This window comes from Cervus canadensis, chromosome 33, assembly GCF_019320065.1.
Source record: "Cervus canadensis isolate Bull #8, Minnesota chromosome 33, ASM1932006v1, whole genome shotgun sequence".
NCBI classification, from domain to species: domain Eukaryota; kingdom Metazoa; phylum Chordata; class Mammalia; order Artiodactyla; family Cervidae; genus Cervus; species Cervus canadensis.
The window spans coordinates 15046850-15056811 of NC_057418.1; the positions used below are offsets into that span (position 1 = coordinate 15046850).

Consider the following 9962-nt stretch of genomic DNA (forward strand, 5'->3'; position numbering starts at 1 on the left):
TTCATCTGTGGCAATTTGTATATTGCCAAATACTTCTTGATTATCTACGGTGTACAAGTCTCCTTGTTTGTGAATAACCCTGTATTATTCAATTCCCAATGTATGCATTCAACTATGTTTGTGTGAGCTCAGTTCTGTCTGACTCTTTGCGACCCCGTGGACTGTAGCCCACCGGGCTCCTCTGTTAACTGTAGGAGGTTATAATGATAGTAAGGTCACTTGTAAGAATTTAGAAGTATGCTTATAGTGGGCTTCTAGGATGAATCAAACAATAAAGAATCTGTCTGCACTGCAGGAGACAGTTTGATCTCTGGGTTGGGAAGATCCCCTGGAGGAGGAAATGGCAACTACTCCAGTATTCTTGCCTGGAAAATCCCATGGACAGAGGAACCGGGTGGGTTGTAGTCCATAAGGTCAAAAAGAGTCAAGTATGACTGAACATGAATGCATTTATAGTTAAATAAGATTAGAGTGTATAGTCATAGGTGCTCACTTGTACATCATGTAAAACAAAACCTTGGATATATGAAGAAAACAGTCAAAAGAATATATCCTTACTCATTATTAAGAATCAAATAAAATTTATTTTATTAAGGTATAGTTGATTTATAGTGTTATGTTAATTTTTTCTGTATAGCACACTGATTCAGTTATGTATGTATATATTCTTTTTCACATTCTTTTCCATTGTGGTTTATCACTGAATAGAGAATATAGTTCCCTATGTCAACAGGGTTATTAATAGCATCTGCTTTAATTGGGTTGCCTAGCATAGTGTAAGAACTTAATGAACACTTTTTTTAATGGAAAAATCAAAATCTTGGTTTATCCCTTGCTTGGAAATGTGAATGGAGAGCAAAATTCTAATCACAGTTAAGCTGTTGAGTAAAAAAACTCTGTGGCCTTGGACACTGTGCCTGCCTCTTCTTCCTATCCTCCTCTCTTAACCTCCTTCTAGGTTAGAAAATGAAACAGTGGACTTGACCCTCTGTAATTCTGTTCCAATTAGAGTTCTGTAATTCTACGAGCATTTAACCAATGAAAACCAATTTAGAAACAAAAAACTTTATCACCGGAACTTCATTCATTGAAATGAATGTCAAAAGTGTAATCTGAATCAGATCCCATGCCTGGAAAACTTGCCATTTAGGGTTAATCTAGAAAACACTTTTTTGGTGCAGTTCACCTCTTAAGAGGCCCATAGTTCCAGCATTTGGCAATTTAGCTTGTCATCAGGGCATGATGCCATAAAGACCTTTGTGCAAAGAGGGGATAAACTAGAGTGGAAGGCAAGCCGGTAGTAGGAGTTTTGGAGAGATGTTAACAAGTGTAGAGAGACAGAGTATAACTGAGTGGAAAAAAAATTCTCCAGAGGCAAAGAGAAAATTGAAAGGAAATTGAAAGGAAGAACATTAGGAAACTAAGTTTATCTCAGGGATTTATTCCAAAAGTCAAATTCCAGAGGAGACCCAGTTCTGTAATGCTTTCCCAGTCCTTATTTATGCTATAGTACAGTGATCATTATTTAAAATGAGAAATTATAGTGTTCTGAATAAACAAGGGGAAATTGAACAATTTTTATTGTTCATGGCACACAGTATATAGTCTTTTAAAAAGAATTTCAGGAGAAATGATCTCTACCATTAACTTGAAAATATTTATTATAAAACTCCCAATTTTTTGTGCTTTCTTGTTAAAGCTTTACCATCTAAATAAAGTGTTCTTATTAAAGCTTTACCAACTAAATAAAGCATAAAGAAATTTTCATAATTAACTATTTCAGTTTTTTTTCCCCCCAAGGTAAAATTAGTAAACCACAGACCTGGTAGTAAAATTGTTTCCATTGTTCTTCTCAGATTTTTTTTTTTTTTAACTTTGCTAACTGTATAAGCAATTTAAAAAAATTACCAAAATTCCTTAACAAAACTAATCACATGGTAGATAAATGAATAAAATCAGTTTCATTCATAGTCATCTGTTGTAAATTGTCATTTTCCCCAGAGTAAATATATATTTCGCTATTTAGAAGAGGAAAGTAATGAAAAAATTCAGGTTTATTTATTTACAAACATATTTAGATAAGTGAAATTTCTCCTACAAATACAGATGAAATTCTGACTTCTGATTTACTCTTATGCTATACAACTTGTACATGTACCCCAACATGGTTCCCAGATATACATGAATGGACTGTTGATACTAACATTAACTGATTAAAAAAAAAAAAAACTTGTCTATAAATGTATTCTCTGTATTTTCTGTGAAAATAAGATACTTTTTTGACATTACTGTATATAAAGTTAATATCCTGCTTTTTCTGTATTTTTATTTAATAATTTTAATGATACCTTGATAAGCATCTGTGTATTATTCATAGTCCTGAAGAACTTATTGTTGTTTAGTTTCTAAGTCATGTCTGACTCTTTTTGACCCTGTGGACTGCAGCCTACCAGGCTCCTCTGTCCATGGGATTTTTCAGAACTTATGTGACTTGGAGGTAAGAAAATAACATAGTATCTTTCAAAAATTCAGTATCTAGAATTAGTGAACCATCTTTAAGCAAATAAATATTAAATCCTACTTTAGATAACATTCAGAAAACAAATTATATTTATCACTTAATAAAATGAGGAGGTACAGCCAGTATATTCGAATAAGATTTTCTTTGCTCTTTATTTTAAATTATGATTTCTCCCTAATGATCTAGTTTAGTGAAATTGTTCTATGAAAGATAAAAAGATAAAGTTTTTAGATAAACATTTTATAGATTTTAGTTTATTAAAAAATCTATAAAGTATAAGTACTAAATTATGGATTTTAAAACTTGAATATGAAATTAGTCTTAATATTTTAATTACCATTGAAGACGAGAAGGAAAGTTATCTGGTTTGGAAAAATATATTTAGTTTCCAAGCATCATAATATTTAATTATCCATAACTTTTAGATTGGGCTTTCCTGGTGGCTCAGTGGTAAAGAATCCTCCTTCTGCCAAACAGAAGTCATGGGTTCGATCCCTGGGTTGGGAAGATCCCCTGGAGAAGAAAATGCAACCCACTCCAATATTCTTTCCTGGGAAATCACATGACAGACAAGCCTGTCAGGCTACAGTCCATGGGGTTGCAAAAGAGTCAGACGTGACTTAGCGACTAAACAACAAACTTTTAGATTAGCCAGATCCAGAGATGTGAAAATTTGCAGTTCATTATTTTAATAAGGTACAAAAATTTAAGACATTTTGTGTGAATTATCTGGCAAAAGAAAACAAAATGGGGAAGTTCTTAATTTACATTCTCCTGGAATGAAACATTAAGATTTATATTACCCCATAGTTTGTTATATGGTATTTCGCTAGTACTTAAAATTTACAGCACTGAAGTCCTGTTTCTACAGTTTATCTAGATACTAAATGAAATGTATGAAAGATATCTTTGTTGAACAAATAGCTACAGTTCCTACTGGATTTTTTTTTTTTTTTTTTGGTTGGAAGACTTGAAAGGGCATTCATAGGGAAATCAGAAAGATCTAGCTTACATGCTGATACATGATTTATTATTTTGAATTTATTACTCTGTGTAAAGAGGAGAAAAAGTCTTTTCTAGATGGAGTCATTGATTGTTTTGTTTCCAAAGTATTAGTGATAAGAAAAATATTACGTGAGCTCAAGTGAAAGAAATACATACTTGAGAAAAACCATCTAACAATGTGATAATCTGTTTTTCTTTATACTATAACTTAGTAGTAAAAGAGTATTTGAAATGCTTTATGATTACAGTCTGAATGTTGTACATGCATTTTAGTACATCACATGGAACTATCTTAGGTCATGGTTACAGTACATACAAAATATCCATTCTCGAAAGAAAAGATATAATATGATTTATCCTTTGGATGCATGTAAATTGGTATTTAGTTCTGGACATGTTTAAAGAAAATAGTGTGGAATATTATTTAAAGGACTCTCACAGGAAGGAAATTCCCAAAGCTAGACAGTCTAGAAAATTTTACCATTAACTAGTTAAATGGTATTTTATTTAGATGATTGATACTACTAGGTACTGCCTCCTCCAGGAACTTTTGTTGAAGTAACTGGGTGCCTTTAAACTACAGATTAAAAGCTCTGTTTCCATTCTATTTTAGGCAATAGTTGGTAGATAAGATTTAAAATTGAAAGGTGATAGAGAGGACATAAACACACACATATGCTACTTTTGAACATATCTAACATTATGATGGACATTCTGTAAGATCCTAGAATTGTAGTTATCAAGCTGTCCTTGCAATAAAACATATTGATGAGCTTATGGTACTTGAAGATCTCTTTAAATGATGAAGCTATTAGGAAATGAATTGATTCTACTTCAACTTCAAATAGTTCCAGGTAAAGTGGCTAGAGAAAGGCAGAAAGGTGGAATCAGAGATTAGGAGAATTGAGAGTCAAGTCAGCCCCAATAAATATCAGAAGTATGACTCATTCAACAATCAGATTGTAAAATACTGCAGAAATATTCATTTTTTAGTAAAAGCTTTGCATGACTGAGAGATTTCCTAATAAGTAGCAAAGGAGAAAGAAATAGATGTTACAGATTTGTTGATGCATTGAGTTTTTGATATAAAAGTGCAGTTGCCTTTCATTTTTTTTAGTTTTTAGTTAGGAACTAGACTAGGGGAAAATGTACATAACTTGAAAAAATATCTTGTTATCCTTGATAGCCATGATGAAGACTGTTCTACTTATACTTGTTGGCTGATAGCTATAAAGATACTACAAACAATGAAAATACTGAACAAATTTTGGTTTGTACATATAAAGCACTATATTAAACCTATTGTTTTTTTGGTTAAGAAATCTTATTCATATAATGATCAACTGTGTTTGAATTCAAAATAGTCTTTCTAATTTACATGTCAGTTAAATATGTGAATTTTTAGTGACCCACAAAAAGGGAGGAAATAGAATATCATAAATCCTGGCACCCCACCCCCTGCATGTTCTGAATGTCCCCTTTAAGATGACTTATTTTGTGTTGAAACATAAATTTATGATCAGATAATGTCATCAACTAAAATTGCATTTTCCCCAATGGCAACATGGTTAATAGTCTTGGACTAAAGCATAGCAAATTGAAAAGGGAAGCTTAATTATTACATGGTCAAAGTGACTGTTTCAGTAATCAAACTTTTAACTTCTATCCAGACTTTAATTTGTGGCAAAATTGACTTAGGATCTTAATCCGTTAAATGTTTTGGCTGTTGTTATGTCTTAGATTTGTGTTGAGAAGACAAAGAATGTAAAGTTTTCTTATGTTGATAATCCCACTGTAGGTTGTGTGTGTGTGGGGGTGGGGAATCCTCAGGTTGTCTGAAAGACTGGGTCAAGATAGTGGTCTGCTTCCAGGAAGGATGCTAAAACTGTTTCCTCTGGTGACCTCCCAGAAGGTGTCCTTGGTGAATTAGGCTATCCCTCAGTCTTGGAGGCTCAATTTCATTTTGAGCCCACTGTGAAAGTGGATCCATCTCTTAATGGTAGATTCTCCCAAACTAATACTTACTCCTTCATTTTTTCATTCATTCATTCTTTTATTTATTTTCGGGACCAGGACCAGGAATTAGACTAGGTTTTGTGGATACAGTGGTAAATAAGTCCCTGTGCTCATGGATCTCACAGTGAAAGAGGGAAGAAAAACAAGTAACTGAAAGTTTATGTACAAGTCAAGGGATAAGAAAAATGAGTACAGAAATCTGAGTCAAGCCTGATGACTGTTTTTTATGGCCACCTTCCTGGCCAACATCTCCTCTAATTGGTTGGAGCCCAAGCTGTTATGGTTGTTAAATATTTTTGAAATTACCCCTCCTTGCATGGCTGTCATGGGGATATCACTTTACTTGAGAAACCAAATCTCAGTGAGCCAGTTTCTTGATATATAATGAGTAATATCTATCAGAGGAGCCAGAAGAGTAGATGGCACACCTAAAGAAGAAACCAGAAGTGGTCTGAGTATGAATTAAAAGATTGTGATGAATCCAGTGTTTAACCCTATCAATACAAATGAACTTTGTGTATCCATTTCATGAGAGTCTTAATCTTTTTTTTTTTTTTTTTGAGAGTCTTAATCTTAGTGGCACAAGGACTCTGGGCCATTTTCTAGGATTTTCTTGCTGGCCTAGTATAATACATAGATAGGTATTACCACTGAGTTCTCAGATTTTCCTTTTACCATATCTATTGTAACTGTTTCTCCACATTCATTTTGATAACAGTCATATCTTACTGGTCTCAGAAAGATTCTCTTTTTCTAAGATGACTCTGTCTGTTGGTATCAATGCAAAAGAGTTAAAGTTTAATGCTTTAAAGACCAATCTGATTTCTAAATTCCTGGGGAGCTCTTCATCATAACTTTCAAGTACAGACAAGAGTTTTTATTTGGATAAGGTAGCTAAATATTCTCCTGGATTTCTATGTTCGTTTTTTATATTTTGGACCAAACTACCATGTTTATCCTGGCCAACAGATTTAAAATCTAAACATAAAGGTTTATTTTTCATAAATATGTTTTGAATTTGACCTTCACAGGGAATATTTTAAGTGTCGTAATCAATGAGGTTTCAGGTACCACTTTACAGAGAACTACTGTGATTATGTTTTTGTGGTTGGATTTTTCTGAACCCATTAGCTACATGGTAATGGAGTGGTGGAATTCAGGTTTTGAGAATCATCACACCACTCGGTTACCAGAAATTCAATAAAAAACAAACATGAGTGATAGGTTTATGTTCTGGTACAGTATATTTTTAAAATGGTGTTTGTTAAGCCCTCTTGAGGATGCATCAAAGGGAATATGACAATCCGTCTTTGATCAACTGAGCCGTCTTATGATTGGACTCTGCATCAAATGTTAAAACATCAAAAGGAAAATTTAGATATAGGCGAAAGATAGGTCGTTTTTTCAGTGGGAACAGTGTGTATCTTTGGGTTGGTAAAAATAGGATAATGAAAAATATCCTTTTCTAATTTACTTCTCTCTTCATTCCCAACATCATTTGAAAGCATCTGTTACCTCAGTGTGAATACAAAGTATACTTTGTGACTAAATAACTTGCTCTCTTTGCTTGAAAAAATATTTATGGATCATGAGCAAAGCAATATTTGAACATAAGATTTTCTTTTGAGATATTTAGACTTCATAGAAAAAGAAGAAAAAGTTTCCTAAAAATTACTTGAAGTATTAATGGTAATATAGGAGGTTTCATTTATCAACAGTATATTTTGATTGTTGCTGTTGTTTAGTTATTATTTTGTGTGCGACTCCTTTGCGACCCCACGGACTAGAGCCAGCTAGGCTCCTCTCTCCATGGGATTCTCCAGGCAAGAACACTGGAGTGGGTTGTCACTCCCTTCTCTAGGGGATCTTCTCTGCCCAGAAATCGAACCGGAATCTCCTGCATTGGCCACCATCTGAGCCACCAGGGAAGTCCTATAGGCATGCTAAAATTTATTTTCTGCCTTTAAATATATCATAGGCATATACATATTAGAGAATATTTGCATTTAGCATAGTTGGGAAACAGAAATGTTTCTCATTTTGATTTTAATTCATAGTGTTCTTTTTGGCAAGTCAGTTGGTAACTCTGGGCCTTAGCTTCCACATCTGTAAAATGAGAGGCATGCGGTAGGTGACCTAGCTTTCCACACAAAGTGAGATTCTGCTAAATGTTATTGAGACTAGAGATCTGGGTGGTTTAAGTTGATAAAATGTATAATGTCAACAACTGGCCTTACGTACAAGTGACTCTCCTACTTTGGGAAATTTGTGACTGCTCTGCTAAGGTCCGTCTAGTCAAAGCTGTGGTTTTTCCAGTGGTCATGTATGGATGTGAGAGTTGGACCATAAAGAAGGCTGAATGCCAAAGAATTGATGCTTTTGAACTGTGGTGTTGGAGAAGACTCCTGAGAGTCCCTTGGACTGCAAGGAAATCCAACCAGTCCATCCTAAAGGAGATCAGTCCTGGGTGTTCATTGGAAGGACTGATGCTGAAGCTGAAACTCCAGTACTTTGGCCACCTCATGCGAAGAGTTGACTCATTGGAAAAGACCCTGATGCTTGGAAAGATTGAAGGCAGGAGGAGAAGGAGATGACAGAGGATGAGATGGTTGGATGGCATCACCGACTCAGTGGACCATGAGTTTGAGTAAGCTCCAGGGGATGATGATGGATAGGGAGGCATGGCGTGCTGCAGTCCACGGGGTCACAAAGAGTCAGACAAGACTGAGCGACTGAACAGCAACTACTGTGGCTTCTTATTTTTCCCAAAGTAAATCATTTTCCTCTTTAATGCTTACAACATATGCTTTAGACTTATTGTGTGCTGAGTAAGTAAGTATAGATTGATTCAGTTCAGTTCAGTTCAGTCGCTCAGTCGTGTCCCGACTCTTTGCAACCCCATGGACTGCAGCAGGCCAGGCCTCCCTGTCCATCGCCAACTCCCAGAGTTTACTCACACTCATGTCCATTGAGTCGTTGATTCTAGAGTGAAGCAAACATATTTTGTGAAACCAAATATAATCTCAGCCTAAAATGGAATTCTAGTTTTTCTGTTATGACCAGAAAAGAACAAACAACTTGGGTTTTTTTCTATAAGGATTCTGATTATTTTTTTTAATTATCTTATAATACATATATCTAAAATATATGTAAAAGCATATATGTAAAAGCATATATGTTAATGGTGTGTAATTTTGAAGTACATGTGTGTGTGTGTTTCTTAATTTCTGGGTATTTGAGTGGTGAATCTTTGCCATGCCTAACAGTGAGCATTGGATATTTAGCAGTGAATCAAGTAGCCACACTCCCTGACTTCATGGAAATTGTCTGCATCTATATCCTGTATGTGTCCAGAAGGGGAACATATTATGTGTGTGCATGTAGAACTTTGTCCTTTGTGATTCTTTCTTTCTTTATTTATTTTAGCCTAGCTCATGTTATGAATTCGTGTTGTTTAATCCATAGGAAAACCTGACAAATACAGCAAGCAAATAAAATTAGATGAAGACTGCCAAGAAAAATAGTCTTGAATTTCAGAGTGTGTATCACAAGATTTTCAGATTTTCTCATCTTCCCCCCTAAAACCAAAACAAACAAGCAGAAAACCCCAAGTCTTTGTCTGTGGGATGAAGGGAATTTGTAAGTTTGTGTACTGGCATTAAGCAGTGTTACAGAATGAATCCAAGATAAGTTGGTCATCTTAGAGATAGCCATATGTTGGGGTTTTTTTTTTCCTCTCTACTTCCATTTTTATTGGATATAACTCAAAGAATCAAAGAGGAAGCAGACAGCAAAGGGCTCCCACCCAAGCTATGTCTAAAATCTATTTTATTTTACTTCCCTGTATTACTTCCCTATATCTCCTTACCCCAGTTACCAAAGGAGGTTGAGAGGAAAATGTGATAGTTTAATCTGCCATAATGCTACTCCAGTTATACCTAGCAAGATGGCACTCATCATAAGATGGCTTAATCACAACCTTATATCAAACATTCCTAGTGCAGAGTGTTCCCTCCAGCCTTCCCCGAAATTCCAGGATCAAATCAACTGAGCATTGCCATTATCTTTTTCTTTTTTTAATTTTTATTTCTTGGGAGGGGGGATTGGGAAGGGGAACATGTGTAAATCCATGGCTGATTCATGTCAATGTATGGCAAAAACCACTACAATATAAAAAAAAAGAAAAGAAAAAAAAAAATTTTTATTTCTTAAATTTTTTCCAGTCTACTGAAGGCAACAAAAAGAAGCAGCACATTTACTTTCTTTGGATGTTGTACCAAGTAGGGTACAAGTGGGGATACTTTTTTCCATTAAAGTTTCATTAACATTAACATTTACCTTTATTAATGGTTTTGATAGAAAAGTTACTTTGACATGAAGTTTTCATACTGAAGTCTTTATTTTTGTATACTTCTGGAAA

At 34.6% G+C, this 9962-nt stretch overlaps 1 protein-coding gene across 9 annotated transcripts in view; it reads left to right on the plus strand.

Annotated features, from left to right (window-relative positions):
- Positions 1-9962, plus strand: part of ADGRG6 (adhesion G protein-coupled receptor G6) — a 153919-nt gene that overhangs the window by 44719 nt on the left and 99238 nt on the right. The window lies entirely within an intron of this gene.